The sequence below is a fragment of the Peromyscus leucopus genome, chromosome 9 (genome assembly GCF_004664715.2).
Source record: "Peromyscus leucopus breed LL Stock chromosome 9, UCI_PerLeu_2.1, whole genome shotgun sequence".
Lineage (NCBI taxonomy): Eukaryota > Metazoa > Chordata > Mammalia > Rodentia > Cricetidae > Peromyscus > Peromyscus leucopus.
This window is the reverse complement of record NC_051070.1, coordinates 46044861-46070006: the sequence shown is the minus strand read 5'-3', so window position 1 is coordinate 46070006 and position 25146 is coordinate 46044861. Positions and strand designations below refer to the sequence as shown.

Here is a 25146-nt window from a genome sequence, read left to right as displayed (position 1 = left end):
AGACCCTTGGAGGGTGGGGCTCTCTGTGGCCGCATAAGTAATGTCTATCGGACAGCCCTGCCTGGTGGGAAACCAGCAAAGGCTGTTTCAGATTGAGCATCCCTAACACAGAAATCAGAAATTTGAAATGTCCTAAAATAGAAAACATTCTCCTCGGTGCTAACTTGAGACCACAAGTGGAAAGATTCTGTGCCTGACTTCATGTGACAGGCTGTAGTCAAAATATAAGCACACTAAAAATACTATGTAACATTTCAGGTATGCGTATGTGATACATAAATGAATTTCATGTTTAGACTTGGTTCTCATCCCAAGATGTCTCATTATGTGAATGCAAATGTTACAACATCTGAAAGAATGCAGAATCCAAAATGTTCCTCTGAAGCATTTTAGTAGTGATCCCCAAGCTGTCCCGGGCAGATGGAGCTGAGCCATAGCTAAGGGCTTGAACCCCTGCGAGAGTTTGGAGGTGAGGGTGTTGTTTGAGCAGGCGGTAAGGGAGATCGCTCATAAGGAGGGGCATCGAAAGGGCTTCCATAGGAGAGGAGACCTGTGCCGTGCCCCTCAGGGATGGTAGGACAGAACCTGGTAGTTCAGAGAGCAGCTGCAGACCAGAGTAGCCTGAGCAGAGAGAACGTGGTGTGGATATAGATCACTTGCCGTGTGCAGCGTGAGAATAGTGAATAAGATCGTTGCTTCCTCATTCTCATTTATATTGCATAGGGTCTATAAATCTGCAAACACAATCCTGAGAGAAACATCAGATTTATATGTGTGATTTTTCAATAATAGCCTATGTAATTTATATTAACTTTAGACAATTTCCCCCCAAAATGAAACACTATTAATTCTCTGCCTTGCTCTTGGAATGATTACAGTTAGAGAGATAAATCTTGATTTCTCTTTTCAAGTGTGTCGCCTTGAAGAGAAGATTAGGCATACATGCCACATGTTCTTTTCTTTATACCTGAACTTGGGAATGTTGCCCTCAGGTCTCAGAAGCAGGATATGAGTTCTGACATGTTCTCTGTCAGCCTAAGAGAGGAGGCCACAGTTAGCTTATTCAACTGGATAGGCTTCAAATTGGGAAGTATAGTTTCTTAGGTGGCAAACTCCGTGGCCAAAAAAGTAAGGACTTTGGTATTTTGGCTGGTCCCAGAGGGCGCTGCTTGCTTTGTTTCCCGGACAGAGCTCATCCATTCTTAGTGAGCTCCATTCGGCTCTGGCGTTTGCTTCTTTGTATTTCTGTATCAGTGTGGGGCCTTGATCACTAGGCTTGTCTGTGAGTACCTTATAGCTTGGTACGTTTATGGTATCCCTTCTTTTTACCCATGAGCTCTGTATTTCTCAGCCCTGGAACCACTGCCTTGTGATCTCTAAGACAGGAAAAAGTCAGGCACATTAGCCACTCAGAGCTGAGGTAGTCACCCGGGCAGCTAGAGAGCAAGACAAGAGTCTCAGAAAATGAAACTCATGAGAGAGAGAGAGAGGCGGGGGGGGGGGGGGGGGCGGGGGGGCTACAACTCAATGGGGAATATGAAAATAGTTCTTTATGAAATGGGGGTCTTCCTTCTAAAAGGCTTAGGAACCTTTGTGGAAACTTTTATCTGGCATTGATCTTGTCCTGAGGACAAAGCTCAACATCTAAACATCACCCTAGAGGCCCCACCTCCCAAGTTCATGGCCCTGGAGCTGAAATATATAGCATATGAATTTGATGGGAACAAATTCAGACCATAACTTTTGACCCAGAGCCCCAGATTCATCTCCTCCTCCTCCTCCTGTCATTCTATCCCTTGGCTTCAGTCTCTTAATTTCTTCCAGCATCAAATTTCCCTGCAGCTGTGAGGCTGTGAGCCCAGAGGTCACATGCTTCTGAAATACAATGGAAGGATGGGCTTGCATTTGACATTGCCTTCTGACAAGGGGACATAGAAAAGAGGAATAAAGGAATGCAAATCCTTTGTAAGTCTTAAACCTGGAAATAATCTTGGCGTTTGTTTCCTGCCTTCCAGACCCACTGGGCTGAGAATTCATCCCCCTCTGCCCCAGGTCTGTTAAATGCAAGCCCCAACTTGAGTTTTCACACTGAAATTCTTTGTCTTCAGCTTTTCAAGGCTGACATTGCATGCTGCTGGCTCCATGTTTAGGGGTTTTGGGGTAGCTCTTGCACGTAACTCCTGTAAATTAGCACCTCAAGATTCTGCCAAGGCCTGCCAGTTAAAGCCCTATGGGGCAGCTGCCAAGGTTCCACATGGCCCACTGGCACCACAGTTGGGATATCCAAGGAGTCCAGTGCTGGAATGTGGCAGCCCTGAGCAAAGAGCCCTAAACCCCCATACATTCCCTGAACTCCTCCTCTGAGACTGTCTGCTCCCCAAGCCCTAGCTCCCCAGACTCAGGATGGGCATGACAGCCCCTCATAGTGAACTCTAAAATATTTGCCAGCCCATCTCCCATTGTCCTTCTGAATTGGGTATGGTTTCTTCTCTCTGTGTTAACCCATTTACCCAATGGTTGCTTGGATACACACTTGGTTTTTCTTCCCTAACATTAGGCCTTATTGCTTACATGGCCTCGCTGAGAACGTCCAAACTTTTATCTTCTCCTTCCATTTCTGTTAATACCATCTTTAAATCATTACTATGGTCTAAAATTTTGCTATAAGAAACAACACAGCACCTACCTCGCATGCTTTGCTGATTAGAGATTTTTTCTGCCAACTCTCCTAGTCCATTACTTTAAATTCTGCCTTCCCCGAAGTCTTAGGACACTGAGGGAACTCAGCCAAGTTCTTTGCTGCATCGTAGCAAGTTTGCCTCTTCCTCCAGTTCCCAGTACTTCCCCTTCATTCCTTCTGAGGAGTGATCGCTTCGTATCTCTGTCAGATTCCCACCATCACTTGGGGAAGCCCTAGGATGACTAAGGACTTGCACTGGAAATCCTTGTCTTCTGACCATCTCACCAGCACCACCCAGATGCCTGACTCACAGCAATCCTCGATTTCCTCAGTATTCACTTCAAAACTATTCTGGCCTCTGCCTGTTGTCAGCTCCCAAAGCTGCTTTCACTTTTTTTTTTTTTTTCTTTTTTTTTTAATATTGTTATAGCTACACCCTACTTCTGTGGAACTAGTTTGGACTTAATCCATTTGTACTGTGGTGGCAAAATATCTAGCTCTGAGTAATTTATAATGAGGAAACATTTCTCACAAGTGTGGAGGCTGGGGAGTCCATGATCATGGCTCTGGCATGCAGTGAGGGCTCACATGGAAGTTGGTGCAAGGGTATGCGTGAGAGAGTGAGCCTGCAAGCCCTTTTTATAGTGGCATCAGCCCAGTAAATGCCTCCTCTGTGGTCTCACTTCCCACCATGATTGTGTTGGGTATTGTGATTTGTAGCTGAAAGTTTTCCTGTGTCCTGCTTGGGCCCTGCAGTCAGGACGAATCTCTCCCACCTGCGTTCTGCAGCCACTTGGTCCCAAATAAACACACAGAGGCTTATATTATTTTCAAACTATATGGCCTAATGACTCAGGCTTCTCACTAGCTAGCTTTTACATCTTAAATTAACCCATTTCTATAAATCTATACTTTGCCACATGGCTTGTAGCTTACTGGTACTTTTACATCTTGCTTCTCCTGGTGGCGGTAACAGTGTCTGCCCCTCTCTCCTTTCTCCTCCCATTATCTCTCTTGGATTTTTCCACCTGGCTCCATCCTGCCCTGCCATAGGCCAATGCAGCTTTATTTATCAACCAATCAGAGCAACGCATATTCACAGCATACAGAAAGACATCCCACAATGACAACTCAAATACATGAATTGTACATTTCTTTGGTAGTATAGCTTTTTGCTAAATTTTGAATAGAATCCTATAAAAATCCTTCAACTTTGCTCTTTTTCAGGATTTTTTGATAACTAGATCATTCATATTTTTGTATGACAAGAAGTTAGTGTCATGTCAATTTTTGTAGAAATTATGTTGATAACACTTTGATACTATTAATACTTCTATTTCATCACCAGGTATATGGGCCATCACTTACATCTTCATTTTCTATAGCATTTTACAGTTTGAAAAAGAGGGGTCTTTCATGTTTGTTACACTTTTTTCCATTTAACATCTGAAAATGCTGTTAGAAGAAGTATTCTTTCAGGTATATTGTTATTACTTGGTGGTATATAGACATAGACGTGACTTTTCTGTACAGATATTTGCCAATTTCTGAGAGTTGTGTCTTCATAACATTGTAAGTAAGAACTATTTGAGTATGCACTTCCCCCTCCTCCCCTTCAGAGCATCATAGCTTAGTGACAGTGCTCCCCTTCAGAGCATTGATCATGTGGGCAATTGGAGCCCAGGCTTGCTACTGCCCTGCCCAATAAGGAACTTGGAAAAAGGAACCAAATCCAAAGTCCTGTTTGTCCTGAGTGCTCATTGCTATTGGACCATTTTAGAGTTGGGAAACTGCAAGGTGAGCTATCTGTCTTAATTTTTATATTATCTAGCTTTACTAAATACATTTAAAAAAATCTCTCTCTCTCTCTCTCTCTCTCTCTCTCTCTCTCTCTCTCTCTCTCTCTCTCACATGTATACAGTCTGCATATATGTCTGCATGCCAGAAGAGGGCATCAGATCTCATTATAGGTGGTTGTGAGCTACCATGTGGTTGCTAGGAATTGAACTCAGGTCCTCTGGAAGGGCAGCAATGCTCTGAACCTCTGAGCCATCTCTCCAGTCCCACTGAATAAATTTTATGAATGTGTGGGAACCCTGGTTTTGTGGACAGAGAAAAGGAACAGCCAAATATAAATTTACTTCTTCATTGTTCTCTGACACTGTCTGTGATGACTATGTCACCAAGGAGAAGTGGGCAAAGAGAATCCTTCCTGACCATGGAAGAAGTGTGTGTAGTATGCTAGCATTAGGCTAGGACATCCAAAGATGGGTTTTATTAGACTTCATTTTGTTTCCAGTACTGGGAGATTTTAGTTGGTTGTTTTTCTTAATCATGTGTTCATTTGGGTTCCATGTCCTTTCCACACCTGTGTTCTTTGCAGATATATTTTTCCCATTCATGATTTTGTCAGTATATGTTGACTTAATCTTTTAAGTTTAGAATGTTGAAATAGCCTTGCATTTTGGGTTAAATACTATATCCATGGGGTACTATTTTTAATTTTATTTGCTAGTCTTGGTTTGCAAATGCTTTCTTAGGAATTCTTGTATCTTTGTCTGTGAGTTATATTGGTTTACAGTTTTCCTTTCTTGTAATGCAGGTACCACGCTTGGGTATTAGGGCAGTAACAGAACTGCTGGATCATGTGTTTTCTTCTTTTTGATTTATTTCTGAGAATCAAGATTGGGTTTGCTGACATTTATTATTGTTTGTCTTTTTTCTATTTCACTTTTTTTCTACTTTATTAAAGCTTCCTTTCTCCTTATGTTGACAGCATAGATCATTGACATTAAGCCTTATTTATTCCTTAATATAAATCCTCAAAACTTCTTCTAATCATTACTTTGTAAAGTGTTTTGACAAATTTTAATATATTATTAGTATTCAGTTCTGTTTTTAATTTTGGCGTACAATTTCTTTTTGAACGCACAGGTGGATTTAGAAATTTCCCAATATTTGGCATATTGGATTACATTTCTGTACTATGTTACTGATTTATTTAAATGATTTATGAACAGATAATATTTTATATGATTTGATTCTCTTATGGACTTTTATGTTCACATATATGATCTATTAAAAAATTTTTCTTAAACTAAAACATTTATTTATTTATTTTGTTTTTTGAGACAAGGTTTTTCTGTGTTGTTTGTTGAGATGCCTGTCCTGGATCTCGCTCTGTAGACCAGCCTGGCCTCAAACTCACAGAGATCCATCTGGCTCTGCCTCCGAGTGCTGGGATTCTTTAAAAGTTCTTTTGTGTTGGGACTGGAAAGGGCAGGGTACTTAAGCATCCTTGCTGCTCCTGCGAAGACCCACGTGTTCCTAGCCCGTGTCAGCTGGCTGACCTCTAAGTCCAGTGTCAGGAGATCCTATGCCATCTCTAGACCTCTACAGGTACTCACAGTGCGCTCTCTCTCTCTCTCTCTCTCCTCTCTCTCTCTCTCTCTCTCTCTCTTTCTCTCTCTCACACACACAGAGATATTTAATGGAAAGCATTTCTAAATTTATTCAGTTATAATTGCATAATTGCATATATATAATATTCTTTGATCAAATCCCTCCACTTCCATTATCCTCTTGTCTCCCAATAAATGCCTTCTTTCCATGCCTACCCCACAACTGCTTTCACATCTTTTCTTTGTATGTGTGAGAGATCCATTGAATTTGAGTTGCCTGCATGAGCAGGGGTCAGGGACTGTTTTTCTTGAGTGGGAGATAAGCTACCAAGGAATATTTTTTTTTTTTTTTTTTTTTTTTTTTTTTTGGTTTTTCGAGACAGGGTTTCTCTGTGTAGCTTTGCGCCTTTCCTGGAGCTCACTTGGTAGCCCAGGCTGGCCTCGAACTCACAGAGATCCGCCTGGCTCTGCCTCCCGAGTGCTGGGATTAAAGGCGTGCGCCACCACCGCCCGGGCCAAGGAATATTTTTAAGTGTGCTTGGCAAGTATGTTTCCTAGATCAGTTCTGCTTTGCTGAGTTTAATATTCTACACATTTAGGTTAAACTTAGCAGATAATGCTATTGGGGGAGTCAGTTGGCCTTTGGGGTTCTTAGTCTCATTAATAAAAGAATTAAGAATGGACTCAGAAGGAAGTTTGATGACTATTTTATTAGAGTTTGGAAGGAAAACAGCAGAGCAGGCGAGGTGTAAATTTGTGCAGCTTGGAGAAAGAGGGACATGGAGAAGAGGAAGAGGCAGCTGTGTGTCTTGAGTTAGGGTTTAAGAAAACAGCGATAGTCTTCAATGGAGGTTGGCAAGCAGCTGTAAAAAGGGGTGTGTTTATGGCTGGGTGTGTCTTTAGACAGGAAAGTGAGAAAGCCTTAAGTGTCAAGGAAAATAGACTTAGGTTCTTGGCCAGTATCTAAAAAAGAAACAGAAAGAAGGGAAAGAAAAAGTTGTGCTTTTTGAGGTGTAGATGTAACCAGGCGAGTTATTGGGGTCCATGCTGGTAGATCAGAGAGACAGAACAAACCACAGCTATCTCACCTGGCCAGATCCTCAGCTGGTCTTGTCTCCTCAGACTGGAGGCCTCTGAGTCCTCATCCCGAATGGGTCTCAGCTGAACTGCTGCTCAAAAGCCTGAATGCTTAACCAGCCAAATGCTTAACCAGGCCAAATTCCTAACCAGGCCAAAAATGCTTCTAGTTTCTCACCCTCACGCCTTATATATCTTCCTGCTTTCTACCACCACTCCCTGGGATTAAAGGCTGGCTTTCTGGGATTAAAGGCGTGTCACCATGCTTGGCTATTTCCAATGTGGCCTTGAACTCACAGAGATCCAGAGGGATTTCTATCTCTGGGATGCTAGGATTAAAGGTGTGAGTGCCACCATTTTCTAGCCTTTGTATCTATGGCTGTCTGTTCTCTGACCCCAGATATTTTTATTAGAGTACACAATATTTTGGTGAACACAATACCACCACATTGAGGTAGAACTCCGGAAAAAAAAAAATAGGCAGTCTTCGGGCTGTGCTGCCCAGCGGGAGCTCCGTAAACAACTGCAGGAAGGGAGTGCTTTCTGAAAGTCTAAGTATAACCTTATGAGGGGATAATTATTCTTCCCATCTCCTTAGAGTTTTTTCCATCCTGTGGAGTGATCTCAAGGAGGAGTGCTTGGCAAGCCCAGTTGGATTCACTCTTGAGAGAGGAAGAGAAGACAGTGGCATTTAATGCTAAAATTTTGGAATAGATCAGAATGTTGTGTTTCTGCGCAGAGCCAAAAGACAGAACACAGATATCCTTCCTTTGACCAGGAGAAGGTAGTTTTCCTTCAATGGGGCTCAACAGAGTCCAGCTACCTCCACCTTTTCTTATGGTACTTGATATCCCAAGGAGGGACAGTTGTGATGGATTCCTTCCTGGTGTTGCTAGGGAAGTGGAAGGCGAGGCCCAAAGCTGACCACGAGAAAGTCCACCCTTAGTGACCTCCCAGACTGCTAAACCCTGCCAAGCTACTTAACATTAATGTTGTTATGATTAACTGTGGCCATACTGGGCTGTCACTTCCCAAGAAAGGAATGTTTAAACCTTACTCTTGCCAGTTTTTAGTGTAAATCATACTCTTGGGAGTAGACATTCTGGATGGGATGCTGCACTAAGGAAATGGTCCCTTCACTTCGATAATGGCTCTGTCATTGTAAAGTACATTCATTTCTTTCTGGAATTACTCATTTGTTGAAGTCTGCCTTCTTCAAGTATTCCCCTAGCCACATTCTTTTTCTTTTTTGTGAATTAATGTTTGTTTTAATCTTTTCATTAATTTTTAGTTAGGATGTAAAGTAGTTTCATCATGGCATCTCTCATCCATGTGTGTCATGTATGACCCCCACTCCCTCCCCTACACCCCTCTCCAGTGCCTCCCCCTCCAAGTGTTTACCTCTCCTCCTCCTTTTACCTTCCGCCTCTCTTAAGATTTCTTCCTACATTCCTGTTATTCTTTTCTAGTTCTATGTTTAACAAACACCCACACATAAATACACATATAAACACACACACGTAAATACACATATAAACACACACATAAATACACATATAAACATGTACATGTAAATATACATGTAAACACACACATAAATACACATGTAAACACACACACATCATTTTAAATGTAGCTGCTGCATCTGAGGGAAAACAGTCCTGTTGGTTGTCTTCCTCAGTACTTTGTTTAACATGATTTCCAGTTGCATCCATTTTCATGCACATATTTCATCTCATTTTCTTTATGGCTTCAGAACATTTCATTGTGTGTATGTGTCCTGGTTCATCTGTTGGTGGACATCTAGTTTGGTTTTATTTTCTGGCATTCATATGTGTGAATGAATATATATATATATATATTATATGTTATGTATAATGTTATATAGAGAGATATAAAAAATAAACTCTTCTTTCTATCTTGAGTCACCTGAAGTTTACTTTTCAGACTGTGTAGTTGGCCGCTGTATTATATAGTATAACCATCTGTGTTGTAGAGTTGTGGTGTAACTATAGTCAGTGTATAGTCAGTGTCACTATTGGAGTTTTTCTTTAAGTGTGCAGCCCTTTGATTTGGTGTTTGGTGGTCCCTTCTGTTCTCATTTGGGATGATGTCATCTTAGGACTACTTTCTATTTACTGCTGTTTTTTTTTCTTTTCTTGTTTCTCTTTTCTAATTTCCTTTGAATTCACAAGATTTACTTTTGCTTAAAAAACATTCATTCATTCCATTTAATATTCTACATGATCCTCCCTCATTTAAGATACTCTTACCTTTTAACATGTCTCTGTTAGTAACTTCATTCAGTTATTATCTACAACCTTCCTTCCTTATCAAGAAAAACCACCGAGTCTTTGATATCTCGCTATCTGTACCATCTTCGCATTTTAGAGTTTTAGTTTTTTTGTTATAAAAGATAATATTTTAAAGTTTGAGCATGAGTTGGGGGGCTTATTTTAGTTACCATTTTGTTAAATATTGGATAATGTTCATTTTAAAATATCCTCCACTGGACTCAGGCTTGCTGTTAAAAATGGAAGGTGTGAACCTAATAAAGAAATCACTTTAAGGGAAGGCTCATAGAAAAGTGGTGAACAGTGTTTAGGTGGTGGTGTTGTTTTATAGTGATCCGTTTTTTTCATGGACATTAGGGGAAAATAAATCTAAGAGTTAATGTAGAATTGAAAACAAGTTCTCTCAACTCTGATTCTATCATCTGTTTGCTGTGTATTTTGCCTTAATATTGGTCAGCTGCTCAGTAAAAATCTATCTGGAAAGATTACTTAGATTTTTCTATAGAACTCAGGAATAGGTTCATTATGGAACATCTGGCAATAGAGAGGAAGAAGACAGATAATCTAATATTCTCCAAGAGTTCTAGAGACATGGCCAAGCATCGTTCTGGAGGTGCCTGTGTTTATGGCCTCAGAAGTCATGTCCATTCAAGGGGTTGGCCGTACTCCTTCTTACTTAGCATTGACTAGGCAAGCAATGGCAAAGTGTGGGCTAACGAAGAAAAGGCTGGAGGCTTGGATGAAGCGGTTAGTCCACTTGTGCCGCTGTAGGGGAGGGACTCTATACACCATGCCCAGCAAAGGAGGCACGCGGAAAGAACCACCACATACTCCTCTGCCTCCCCCTCATCCCTCCTCAGGGTCTTCAGTTGTCTGTCATAGGCAATTTCTGCTGTTGTAGCAAAATACCTTGGCCTGGGTAATTTATGGCAACAGAAATTTGTTGCTCACAGTTATGGTATGGTTGACAGTAGCACCTTTAGTATCTGGCGAGGGCCTGTTCCACATAGATGCTACCTTCTCTTTGTTCTCACATGCAGAACGGGTGAAGGAGTTTCACTAATCACTACCTCTTAATACTGTTTCACCTTATGAAGTTGGTGGGTGTGCAGGCACATACAGACCAAAGCATCACATGAGATCACATTCTAGACCTCCAAGTCTGCTGGTCAGTGGTCTCCTGCCTATGCCAGTGAGTAAGGTTGAACCTAAGGAAAATCATTAGCCAACTATTTTAGCATCGGATAAAAAGCTCTCTTCTCAGGAGCTGGAATGATAAAGCACTCATAACTCCATTCCCTGGTGCCTGGCTCTATTTGTCCTCTTAATTGGTTTGGAACTTACAAATGGTATTATTATCCATCCTTTAAGACTTCTATATACTTTTGTATTATGGTGATCAAAATGATAGCAATATTTGATATCAATGTCAGTAGTAAGAAGAGCATAAATGAATGAGTGCTATCTATCTATCTATCTATCTATCTATCTATCTATCTATCTATCTATCTATGTATCTATGTATCTATCTATCCACCTAGTCAGTCTGTCTGTCTGTCTATCTATCTATCTATCTGTCTGTTTTTCTATCTACCCTATCTTATCTATCTATCTATCTATCTATCTATCTATCTATCTATCTATCTACATACTAATCTATCTACACACACACACACACACACACACACACACACACACACACACATCTAAAGAGAGTTAGACCAAGTGAAAAGATCAAGTCTCAGTAAGTTTCATAGTGAATGATTCCACTTATTTTTGAAATGATAGAATTACAGAGATCTAGAACAGATGAATGGTAGTCAGTGATAGGATGGGGTAAGTAATGTATGGGGATTCCTTGGTAAGGATGGAAGAATTCAGTGGATTATAATAGTGGTTATAAGAGTCAATTCACTGGATAAAACTACTTGTGTCTGTGTATACACACACACTATGCTAATAGTGGTAAAATTTGAATAAGACCTAAAACCTATGTATGAATATTATGCTAATATATTTTCCAGGACTTGGGAACTATGTAAGATGGCATCATGGAGGCGGATTGGACAAAGTGTACACAACATCTGTATTATTTTTTGCAACTTCCCTCGAATTGATAGTTGTCTCCAAATAAAATATTTAGAAACATATACAGACATTGTCACTTAATCTTAAGTAAGAGTTAATAAGCCAGGGGATGAACAGAAGTTCAGAAGGCTTCATGTGGAGGATATTTTCTAGGAATAAATTTTGTCTCTGTTTAAGTCATGATACAAATAATCTTGAAAACCCCCTAGACTGTCCATTCAATAATAAGTTTCCACAGTTCCACCAGTCTCTTCTAAAAGATTGTTCATGGAATCCAAAATCCTTCAGTTCTTCTGTTGCTAGTTAGATGGGCTTGTGAACTGCCTGGCTGACTTCCTTGGAGTCTGATACTTAAGAAACTACGATTCATCTGTGAATGTATAAATGCATTCTCATTTAGTAATGGTTGTAACAAGAATCCAGATCCTTTCTATAAACAAAGAATTGGGGGAGGGAGTTCAGACTTCGGAACAAACGATCGCTGCCATTGGTAACAACTCTTCTCTCTCCAGGCATGCACCTGTCTGTGTTCACTCCTTAGCAGCATCGTAGACTTCGAAGCCTAAATAGTCAAGATCTGAACCATTTTCTTTGTTCTTGCAATCTCTATATGCAAACTCAGTAGCCTTTGAGAGCTAATCTCCCTGTGTGCAGAGTAATTACAGCAAAGTAAATAATCTCCAGTGTTGGGATTCCCTTTGGAAATGGTTTAATATCTTATCTCTCAAAACTAGTTTTCATTGTACCCGAAAGGCCTGAGAAATCCCCTTAGTATTCAGAAAAGGAGTAACTTTCAGAACACTCTGGAGCCCCTCTCCAGCCATTGTTGTTGTGTAGGGACATTTTCCCCATCCTATGAAAAAACCAGCTCTCTGCTCCCTTTACCCAGCCTGTGCAGTGTGTGCGGGTGGGTGGGAGTACCCTCTGTATAGCCCACACTTCAGTTCAGATTTTGTGAACTGAATCAGAAGTTGCTGTGGGCAAGGAAAGTGATCTTTGTGACTGTGGATCCTTCTATGGGGGAACATCTTTTTCCATCCCCCTCTCTCAATTCTATAATGACACTCCAATATTCCATTAGGGGCCACCCAGCTTCCCACAACACGTTCTGAAGAAGCCTGTGTGACCCTGTAGGTGATGATTTCCTGGGATTTGTGTGTATGTCAGAGGGGTCGTGGTGCACACTGTAAACACTATACATATGCATGAGTTGGACAGAGGGCAACCATTGGGTGTCATTTGTCAGGGGACATTCACTTTTTTTTTTTTTTAAACCAAGGCATCTCACTGGGACATGGACTTTACCAATAAGACTCAGTAGATTGGTCAGTGAGTCCCCAAAATTCTGCTTATGTCAACCTCCCAGGTGTTGGGTTTACAAGTATGTGGTACCTAGCTTTTTAAATAGATTCTGGGGATCGAACTCAGGTCCTTGTGCTTGCGCGACCAGTATTTTGTTCACTAAGCCATCTCCCCGGCCTCCTTACTGGAAGTAAAAGAAAATCCATTTATTTATTTGTTGTATGTGTGTATGTACACATGCATGTTTGCCATGGCGTTCATTGTTGAACTCAAAGAACAACTTGTGGGAGTTGGCTCTCTCCTATCGTCATATGGGTTTCTTGGATCAAACTCAGGGAGTCATGTTTTGGGATAAGTGCCTTTCCTGGCTGAATCAGCTTGCTGGACCCCCTGCTGGGATTTTTCAGCCTTGATAAGGTTTGTGGTGTTTGTCCCAGTCTCCCTACAGGCTTCAGGAGGGGTTATTTTGCTGTTGCTTCCCACATCCCATGGCAGCCAGCACCTAGTCTGAGCTCTTTGCTCCTGTATCCGAAATGACGGATGCCAGATCTCAAAGTAGTGAAGCAATGCTTGCTGTTTCAGCCGTGAGCTTGTTCTTCTCACAGGCTGTGGACAAGTGTATGGCTGGAAGCTCTGCCCTTCACCTAAGGTTGGAACTACAGGAAGAACCTCCAAGCCTCCGTGACTCATGTTCTTCCCACAGCAGGACTGTTAGGCGACAGGTTGTTTGGAACAAATATATCTTTCATGAAGTGTGCAAAGACATGTGCTGCTAGCAGTTTGCAGCCGTTCCAGAATCGTGAAAAGTCTAGTGTTGATTGAAGCATTCTATCTTTGATCATGGTGTTAAGATGGTTTTTGCTCTTACTTTTCCCTCAATAAAATATGAGGAGGAAACAACTATTCATAGTTGTGGTGTTTTATTTCTATTAAACGTCAGCATTCTGGTGTTCTAACAGATGCCTTTTGAGAGCCCTGCATGGTTTGTATACATATGTGATCGCAGAATTCTGCAAGTGGAGGCCAAAGAATTGTAAATGTGTGCTCCACAGTGAGTTCAAGGCCAGTCAGGGCTACAAGTAGTCTGGCTAGTTCAGACCCTCTAAAAGGATTCCTTTAAATAATTTAAGTTGTTTGAATTTGAGCTCATACTGTTTCATAACCATCGAGTCTCACATTTTTGTTGTGATGTTCTTTGCTATTTTTCTGATTACACTAAGAATTGTAGTCTTTGGAAATTTGTTTCCAATTTCATATAACTGGTGTTTCCCTTGTTTTTAATAATACTTTTTAGATCTAAGTTAACTGTTACTCTCTGATGTTATTCATGAAGAATGTGTCATTCATAAGGTTACAAAAATAAGGGAACTTGAGACTAACAAGCAAAGCTTTCCTTGTGACTGAGCATCATTGTTAGATACAGTTAAGTGAAAACGTTAGTGAAAACCAGTGAGGTGGAAAGGATTGCCTAGTGGCTTCTCTCATTCTTCTCCTTCCTCTATTTCTCTTGTGCTCCAGTTACTCCTTATAACGCTCAATGCTGTTTGGATAGATTTCCTCTTCTTGTTTCTTTCTCCCTCTTCTCACTCTTCCCGATGTGGGTGTTCTTTGGGGATCCATCTTTGCCTTCCTCCACCCCACACGTTCAATTCCTTTCAGCTCTGAGCCTTTCCTGGGAGGACAGGAAGAACAACGGATGCTCCATCTACTGTAGCATATGAGAGCCCACATCAGTCATGCCTCCCTAGGCCGGGTGCAGAGAGAGTGGTGGCTGGGTTCTGATTGGTCCTCAGAGCCCAGCAATCTGTTCATCTTGATGTGTACTAGATCCTTCCTAGAACTTCATGTCTTCACACTAACTTGGCCCTCGACTAGACGGGCTGGCTTTCTTCTCCCTCTTCATCACTCTGAAGGTGTCAGCAATGGCTTTCACTGGGAGAAACATTTCTGAAGCTCCGATTGGCCTTGTTGGCCTACTGGGTCCCAGTTGCAAGTTCCCTGATATCTTAAACTCAATATATGTCTAAGGTTGACCTCTCTCTCTTATCAGCACCTCCTCTAGGCTTTACCTTGATGTTGTTAATGGCACAACCATATTTCTCATCTTCCACACCCAAAACCTGGAGTTACGTTTTCTTCCATCAACTTCTTCACTTTTCCTATTCAGCCATCAGCAAAGGGTTGATCCATCACAGACTCTGGTAGCTTTTGAAAAGTCTTCATTCTTGTGTATTTAGTCTCTTTTTGTTTAAATGGGTCCCTAAGCAGGATGTAATTCCTCCTTAATTTTCCCTCCACAACTTTGTTATTACTTAAGGGCCAGTAAAATTGTTTTCTGCTCCTTCAAATAATTTCCCTATGATGTGTCTGTCTGGAAATACTCTTTTTGAGAGAACAAAACAAACCCCACAATGTATTCCAGAGTTATTTTTTATGTCTGTTGAATTGTCCTTGGTATAATGAAAGAACTTGAGATGCAGATATTAGAGCCCCCGCCCACCCCTTTGTGAGTCCCTTATTGGCACAGGGAACCCCACCCAGATGGTCCTGAGTCATTTCAGGAATGCTGGCATTATTGGTATCTGGGCATGGATAGCCCTGATCTAAGCATCCCAGCAATTCTGTGCTTCTTTAACGCACCTAAACTATTTTGTTGTGTTTATATTAACAGAATGCCAAAATTTCCATTCTTTATCAAATATTTTTATAAGCACTTTCTTTTTCCTCAGCGGAACTTCTCAACCAGAATGCAGAGGGGGGAGAGATGAAGCAAGGTCCAATTGCAGAGAAAATGGTACCACCACTTTAGAAAACGGTTGACATTTACCCAGCAGTTCTCCTCCAGGTATGTTCCAAAGAGAACTGAAAAATGCGTGTCCACATAAACAGCTGCTCACAGATAGTAATAGCACTGTTCATTGTTCCATAATAGAAAAAGTGGGAACACCCAAATATTCATTACCTGATGAAGGAATGGACAAACTGTGGTGTATCCATACAGCGGAATTTTATTTGAATATTAAAAGTGCTTAGGTATTGCATTATAAACGAATCCTAAAGACAATGGTCTAAAGCAAAAGTAGCCAGCAACAACCCATCCATGTTGTATGATTCCATTGATGTGAAATGTCTAGAATATGGAAATCCATGAAAAGTAGTTTTGGCTCTTGTGAGTTGTAGGTCTGGCATAGGCAATAATGTCTAATGAAATTTTTTTTTTTAAGATGATGAAACTTGTATGGAATTAGATGATATTTTATTAGGTTTCTGTTGCTCTGAAAAAGTCCATGACCAAGATCAATTTGAGGAACAAAGGATCTTTTTTCATCTGACAGTTCCATATCACGGTCCATCACTGAGGATCAGGGCAAGAACTCAAACAGGGCAGACACTTGGAGGTAGGCGCTGATTCACAGGCCTTAGAGGAGTGCTGCTTACTCCTTGCTCCCCATGGCTTACTCAGTCCGCTCTCTCATAGTCCCCAGCCAACCCCCATGGACTGGGCCTTTCCACAGCAACTACTAAAGAAATGCTCTACAGGTTTGCCTACAGCCTGATCCTTTGGAAGCGTTTTCTCAACTCAGAGTCGCTGTTTCCACGTGACTCGAGCTTTTATCAAGTTGACATAAAAGTAGCCAGCACAGATATTATGATAACGTCACAGTCACTTGAAAGCCGCCCAAGCTAAAAAGCATTGATGTCTCTTTTGAACCCACAAGGTGACTAAGAGCAGAATGAAATCTTGGAACCTCTGCCTTCATTTATCTCATCTCCTTTAGTTTGGGTCATGCCTATGCCTGCCAAGCAATGCCTGTGTCCCTCTCTGCTGTGGTTTGGATATGAAATGTTGCAGAGAGCTCTGCTTGAGGGTTTGAACACTTGGTCTCCAGCTGATAGAGCGTTTAAAGAATGTTCTGGAACCTTTGTGGGTGAGGCCTAGTGAGGAGAGGTCGATATTTGGAGACAGGCCTTGGGGTTATAACTTGGCCCTACTTCATGTCCTTTATCTGCTTCCTGGTCCATGGAGATATGAGCAAACAGACCTGCATCCCTGCAACCATGTCTTCCCATCATGCTGGACCGAACTGAAATGAATCCATCCCTGCTGGTGTTGCTTCTTCTTGTTCAGTATCTGGTAATTTCAATAGGAAAAGTGACTAAAATATGAACCAGTCTCTCCTCCCCTCCTCTCCCCTCTCATACACACACACACACACACACACACACACACACACACACACACACACACACACACTAGCACTGAGAACACAGAGATACATTTTTATTCTAAGCATGCCCAATCTTCTTGGATTTTATGAACCAGAAAAGCTCAGAGGACAGAGCACTCATCCCCCATAGGTGAAGGGAATACCCTGGAGCAGAAGTATTCATTTTACAGGAAACAGATTGATCCTTCAAGCAAAGGCACAGACTCCTGAGAACCACCCTGAAGAACCATGAGACAGTGTTTCCCTAGCTCACACCTTGACCAGGATTGTTAATTATTTACACCTCTTTCCCTTTCCCAGTACCTCCTTTCTAAGCTCGTGTCTCTACCCTATAGGTGGACTTCAAGTTGCTAGGCCTTCTTCCTCCCGATGCAATGATTCGATTCATCCCCATTTTCTGCTATTACTTGTCTTTATGATTTTCACATTGGAAAAGGCAGCTGAGTCTAGCTTCTTCAGGTAGCTGGAATGGTTGTTGTTGGCCCCAAACTCAACTTTGTGATTATAGTAAACAAATAAACAAACAGAACCTCTGAATTGTACACTTGGAAGGGTGAATATTTGTTGTACCTGAATTATATCCAAATCCTTTACTAATAAGCCAAGTGAATAAAAAGTTAGAGCATTGAAAATAACCAGAAAGTGTTTGGATATATTTTGTTAAATTATGGAGTCCTTCTTGTCACAGTTAGGTCAGTTTAAACACTTTATAAGTGAGAAAAGTTACCAGAGGTTGAGTGACCTTACTCGGGTTCCTGCAGTGTGTGGTTGGGTAAGGGCCATTTTTGGAAAGACAAGCTTGTTCCGCTAACGGTGGTTGCCTTTCAGGGAGCACATGCCTTCTATTAGGCGTGTCTGTGTGAACATAGCGCTCTGCAGGTATGAAACGAAACTCCTGGGAAAGAAACCAGACCTGTCGGAAAGGTTTTACAAGGCAAATGAGAACTGAGCCTTTTGTTCCTATCTCTGTCACTAACAGTATTTGGTCCGTAGGAAAAGACAATTTTGTTAGAAGGAGAGTTAAACCAACACTGCATTATTTTCCCACTTCTTCTATAATGTGACTTGTCTATTGAATTCCCCAAACTAAATCTGATATAATTGCTAGAGAATAACCTGCCCCTTTAAGACAGTGGTCACTCTAAGAAAGCAGATTCTACAACCTGAAGAGATCACAGTTCCCACAGCAACTCCCTGGGACAGAGGGCTAAGAAGCCGTCTGTGCCATGGCTAACAGCAGCCCCTGACTTATAGTCCCAACCAGTACCCAGATCTTCCATGTTCTCTGTCCTATGTGATGTGCTACATGATAAATCACATGCCGTGATTTAGTGAGCTATCCCTTTGTTCAGGGCTTTCTCTGAAGGGGCTTCTCTGCCCCATCTCTATGGCCAGCTCCCTGTTTCTTTCTCCCTGTCCAAGTTTGAATGGGAAACCTCTCTGTCACTTTAAGGGACTGTTATGCTGTTCTTCATGTGTTATTCTTTCTAAGCTCTCACAGTTAACCCGGACCACAATCCTGAGGCCCTTTCTTCTAATAACTTCATTCCTGATGGGCAATTATGTGTCACATACTTTCCTGAGCCAACTGCTGCCACCATAGTATTATGTTTAACAGTGATGCTGAATAATATATCAAATGAAATTATTAGTTACAAATAAAAATATAGTAATTTGAATATTAAAGCCCAATGTTTCCTAACATTACAACTAGCTGCTCCTCAGGACGTTATAGCTATACTATCAAACTGGCCAAAAGAAAACCTAGAATTTAAGGATAAATTATCTTCAATACTCCAAATATCAAGTACAATATTTATAAAGTGCTAGTAACTATAGACACAGGAGAAAACATATAATTCATTTAGTTAAAAAAAATACAATTTTTGGTTTGCCTGTTTCCATCGTCTGTTGTCTTTAGTTCTTTAAACCATATTGTGTTCTTGCTTATTTTAATTTTGGGTTTAATACTCCTAATATATTTATATGTTACATATAAATGTTATTTCAGATATGTAGGTTTGGAGGGATCAGACCTGGGTCATGATGACTGATGGATTTAAAGGGATCCACAGACTTATTTGTTCCTGGATTTACTAGCCACTCCTAGAGAGTGCTCTCTTGCCTCGTTAGCCTCATCTTTATTAGGTCCTAAGGCTAAGCTTCCCGAGTACCATGGGAGAACTCCACATGTTCAAAATGTGATTCTTAGCCATTGGGAATGTATTAGTTACTTTTATATCGCTGTGATAAAAGACCATGACCAAGGCAACTTATAGGAAGAAGGGACTTTTCGGCTTGTGTTTTCCAAAGGATACGAGTCCACCATGGCAGAATGAAGCATGGCGACTGGAAGAAGGAGCTGAGGCTCCCATCTTCAAATAGTGTGGGTGGAACTGAGAACTCAAAATGGTGGGAGCCAGCCTCTCATGAAACACCTCCTCCAGCAAAGCCACACCTCCTGAGCCTACCCAAATGACATCAGTAGCTGGGAAGCAAGTTTTCAAATGCCCGAGACTGTGGGAGACATTTCATTCAAACCACTCTGAAGGGGAACTGGAAACTAAAGATTCCAGAAAAAAGGAAAAAGAAAGTTATACTTATGTTAGAACTTCCACTGATGGAAGGCTGATGGATGTACTAGAACTCATGAAAATTGGAATGCTATAGGTCTGAGCCAAATTGTCCTGGGCTATCTTTATCCCTTTTAATACCCTTGCATTAAACAGCTCTGTGACCCGGTACCTTACTATACTGCAACTATTAGATAAATCCTTCTGAAATGTACTAACAGACCACTAACTTCTACCAGCCCCAAAGCTAAGACTATCATCAGCATCTATAACCTGCTATAATCCACCTGTCCAGTGTGCAGCCAATGTATTTAAAAAGGGCCTTGATTTATAGCTTCTCTGTGTTCTTTAACTATAAACCTGTCATGAAAAAATGCCATGTTGGAGCATGGTATCTGATGTAACATTGATCTTTGTTCCTGGGTCATACTCATATTTGGCTCCACAATAAGCGATCTCTTATCTCTTTAGGGTGAGAGTTGTGTTTTTGTGTTGACAGGTGCCTGGGGATATGAGTTTGAAGTCTGAACTTACTTGTTCAAGATGAAACCCCATTATTGTCTTCTAGTGCCTTGAATAGTGTTGTAGATTGTGCTCATTAGTATTTTTCACCCCCCACCCCCTCCGCTACATGTGTTTTCTATTCTCTACAAACAGACTGCTTGCTGGTCATGTCCATGCTTAAGGGTGGATTTCATTTCTTATATGCAACATGTTGAAAAGTCAAAAATTCAACAGAGTAAAGTGAAGGATTTTAATGAGCCTGTTTCAATGGGAAGAATCTTCATCAACATTGATGAGTGTCTCAAAGATGAGGGAGAAATCCTGTATTTCATCAAACAAGAGGTTTGTGAAGGAAGCTTTATCTACAAAGGCTGACTTACTGATTAGAACTTTAGTGACTTTGGAGAAGTTGGAACGTTGCAGGTCCAGAGACTAATTACTAATTTTCTTGGGCTAGCTTTAATCCCCTTATATGACCATTTATTGTTCCCTTCTGTATGTGGCTTAATACCCTTGCTTGTGGCTGGTAGGTAAATCTTGACATATATGAACACACACTTCCATAGCTTCCATCATCCCCAAGGCTAAACATGTCTTGAACTGTCACCTGAGCCATAGAGCAGAGATTTACCGTCTTTGCTATGACCCATCTTCCTATGTGCCAACCAGTGTATTTGAGAAGTTTGCTGATTTATGGCATTTTGCTTTCTCTGTTATTATAAAAATTTCATGAAATTGTTCATTTGTCAGAGCATGGGATTTAGGGTAGTCTAAATATGTGTTCTTGGACATGGTCACTTATATTTGACTCCAGAATACACTACCTCTTATTCCCTTTGAGTTGATTATTGTTTTTAACTAAGTTTCTATTGTTTAATTTACCAATAAAGACTTGGGAGCCAGATACAGGTGTGAAAAACCTGCTAGCTCAGAGAGGCAGAGAAAGCACCTAGCTGACATTCCCTCTTCTACCTATGTCCCAGAAAGAGAATCTTCTCTGCCATCTCAAACCAAAAGGATCTCCAAACTCAAATGTCCCTCCCTACTACTTCCTGTGTCCCCCTCTTTCCCTTCCTCCCTCCCTCTCCCTTCCTCTCTCTCACTTCCTGACTTTCCTTCACTCTCTATGGCTATTTCCGGTCAACTGGTTGCTTGCTCCTCCTGTTGATCTATGGAGTGTTGTTTTTATCTTATCCTATTTATCGTAAGCAGAAAGCTCTTGGGTTAAAGGTATGTGCTAGGGCTGAGCCATGCCACAGCTAGAAGCAGGTTTTTTTTCCAGCAAACACCACAAGATATCCTGAAACAGTTGATAGTTGTTTTTATACACTGACAAGTTATTGAGGAAGGGTACAAATGGGTTATGTCTTGGAATAAGAGCAGGCAGAGTAGTCTCTTATAGTGCCTCTGTTTCAGCTCCCTCTTCTCTAAAATTAACTATCAATTAAAAATCATTCCCACGCTGGTGTCTGGTGTTATAAAGACAACGGCCATCTGGAAATATCACTTGAGGGAATTTGTTATCCCCATTTTACGGCTCATTGACCCTCTGGTGGTCAGTTTTAAAGGAAAATCAAAAGACCAAGTTAGAACTGCTCAGAGGACAGGGGAGAGAAACTGGCTAGACAGTTTAGACCAGGGGTCCAGAAAGCAATAGTTGTCAGGCCGTTTTTGCCCCTCCCCACAAGGGAGTTCTGGTTCTCAGTTCCTTGTTACATCTCACAATGTACACCCCTACTTAGAATCTGCATATGAGAGTGTGACCAGACGCTAATCCCTTTTGGCTTTGGAAGGGGTCCTCTGGGTTCTTATGGTGGAAATGAGGCATGCCTGTTCCCCAGTTTCAGCCCAGCTCCTTCATAATCTTAGGGTACCCATTCTCCAGAGCAAGCTGTTAAAAAAAAATCGTTAAAGATCATTGATGACAGGCTCCTCCCTAATGGAATCTATTTCTGCCCCTGGGTGTAGACCTGACATTCTAATCTGCTCCAAAGGTTAGAACATTACAGACTGTTGTCTTCTCACTTAACGTTTAATCCATCTGGGCCTGTCAATCACCTGGCCAAGAGCTCAACCCTCAGGAAAGCTGCCATGCTAAGAAGATGGGAAGAATAATTATTTTCTTAATGAGGTAATGTACGTTCCCTTCCTAAGAAGGTTGCAGGGCTTCCATCATGTAGTATTACAGAGCCTCCTCACCTTTCTGAATCCTAAATCAGAAAACCGTAACTTTCTCTTTTTCTTCTTTCTATTGCTTTTCTTTTCTTTTCTTTTCTTTTCCCTTTTTTCCCCCTCCAAGATAGGGTTTCTCTGTGTAACTTTTGTGGATGTTCTAGAACTTGCTTTTAGACCAGTCTGGCCTCGAACTCACAGAGATCTGCCTGCCTCTGCCTCCCAAGGGACTGGCTTTCTATTGCCTTCCTAAGCACACGGTCCCTGACACATTGGGCTTCCTCTCTCTTTCCTAAGTTCCTCCCTGCTTACACGTGGCTGCTGAGGAAGTGAAGGGCTTCTTCTCAGTGGACTCCCGGTTTCCTGCTCTGTTGATTTTCTCTCCAATCCTAGTAGAAATGTCTGTGGAGTTCCTTCTGAGTCCGTTTTCAGACTATTTTGTTAAAGAGTGAGAACCTTTACGGAAGGGGGACCCCACCTTCCGTGTTAACATGTGATGCCCACCCTGGGGCTCCCAAGGTTTCTGCTAACAGAAAGACTGCCCTTAGGGACCACAGTGACCGAAGGGCGTGGCCGCCGACTTCTCAGCTGGTGCCTGTGCAGATGGGTCATGTAGGCTCAGCCTGCAAGGAGCTGTGAAGGAAATGGAATGAGGGGTTAATTTTGAGTATAAGAAGTGGTCAAATTTCCTAAATGTGAGGTTATTAAAGTGTGTTTTTGTTTTTCTTTTCATAGACTATCTCTATTACAAATTAGTCTTTTTTGTCTTCTTTTTTCCCCCCTCTCTCTTTTTTTCCCCTAAGCCTAATCTCCATGATTTCACCATATGGAAACTGTGACTTTTAAAAAGAACTTGCTCTATTGAGCAAGCTTGGTACATTTTTCAAATGTTTCTTGACATTAACAGCTCTATTTCTCAATTAGCAAAGGGAATAAAGTTGATTATGCATATCCATGGGGTGACAATTTACATCTGATTAGCAGCTCTAAGGTAAACATTAAAAGGTCACTATAAATAACTTTTACTTCTTTTGTTCTCCGACCAGTCACTGAGTCCCAGCTTCCCTCTGCTCCCGTGGTTGATGGAATCCCATTTTTAAAATGGTAGACCTCAGTTTCTATTGTACAGTCAAATCTGGAATTTGAAGCTCAGTTAGTTGACATTTTGGTTGGTTCATTTTTCCTGTTCTTCCGATGCCCATCAGCTTTTGTGAGAACTATTAGTGATTTAGCTGTAAAACAACAAGAAACACGGACAAGGCTTGCAGCACATCTTGATGACTCCTTCATGGATTTCTCTTTCAGCCTAAAAGGTCTTCATGTTTTTTTTTTTTTTTTTTTAATGATAAAACAGGTAAATGAGTTGGGGGTGGTGGGGGCCATCTCACCTCTTGTGTTATGAAACTGATCAGCCATAGAGTACAAAGCAATTCATTTTGTGCTCTGGAATCAGAACGGAAGCCGCCTTTTGTGGGGAGCAAAGAAAGCCCCGAGTGAGGGAAGTCCTGAGTCCGTGTGTACTGTTGACATGGGTATGGCCATGTCAAGAGTCCCAAAGCTTCAAGCTCAGAGGGATGGCAGAGCCATCCTCCAGGGACCAAATGTGTTGACAGCGAGTGCAGAAAATGCCCACCACAGCTTCCTCCTCCCAGGTATTTACAGCCTGAAGATTGTTTCCTTACAAAGACTGCTCCTCCTGAGATGAGCTGAACGGGTTTCCTTGATGCTGCTGTATTCTGTAAATCCTGTCTGCTAGTGTGTCTGTCTATAATAACCCTGCCTTTCTTTTTCGGCTGTGTGTATAACCCTGCCTCTCTGTTCAACTCTGTATAATAAACACACTGAGCTTCCTGAAGGCTGAAGTTTCTCCAGTAGCCCTGACCACCCAACGCCCCTCCCAACCCCCGCCCCTTTCTGACTTTGTGTGCCTCTGTCTGTCGTTTTTTTCAGTACCTCCTTACCCCAGTCAAGTCCATTACTGGAGCCATGCAAAAATGCAGTAAATTGTCTTGTGCATGAGAATGGTTCAGATAAGGAAATTGATAATATTGGTTCAGAGGAATTTAGGTAGTCCTGTGGATGTGCTTGGAGAGTCCTACTTTGCAATTGCTATAATTAAGTTAAAGACATGTGGTCCCTTTAAATCTATGCATATGTAGACAGGATTTTGTCTTCTTTTTTTTTTTTTAAATAGTGGTAACTGTTAATAATGATTTTTGTTATAAATTTAGAATTCTGAGGCAGTGTAGAGCTAGAAGGTAGAAGAGACCTTCAATGGATGGGATTGTGTTTATTAGCATACACAGCCATGGACAGTCTCTTTCCTGTGGAAAATTGAGGAGTCTGCCCCAGGGAAAAAGTTGGCTGTGACCCTTTATAGGGGTGGGTCAGGGGCTTGGGAATGATGAAATCATTGCAGCTGTAGGGGACTATAAGTCCCTCTGCCCATCTTTCCTTCCTGAAATTGTTGGTTCAAGGTGAGACAGAGTATCTTGGGAGAGAGGCTGTCTCAACGGACTTTCCTTTCTGTACTGACCTATAACCAAATGACTGGTCAAAGGCTGAGCAAAGTCATCTGTAATCTCATAGGAATCCTGTGTAACAACCAGGGCACTCTCTAAATATATACATGCTATTTGTAAAAAACAATCATATAAACTTCAGATGTGTGATGAAAGAAAGGTTTGAAAGATTCCCATTCCCACCTTTTAGAGATAATAATATACATTTTACTAAATATTCTAAGGGTTTTTGTTTTGGCTTTCCTTTTCTTCTGAGCATATAAACATACTTATTTTAAAAATAGAGCTATATTATTTTAACCCA

At 41.4% G+C, this 25146-nt stretch overlaps 1 protein-coding gene across 1 annotated transcript in view; it reads left to right on the top strand.

The window, feature by feature from the left end:
- Enox1 (ecto-NOX disulfide-thiol exchanger 1) overlaps nucleotides 1–25146 on the top strand; it is a 552113-nt gene that overhangs the window by 61091 nt on the left and 465876 nt on the right. The window contains 1 exon segment of the mRNA XM_037208374.1: nucleotides 15572–15687. The gene's annotated coding sequence lies outside the window, so the exon portion shown is untranslated.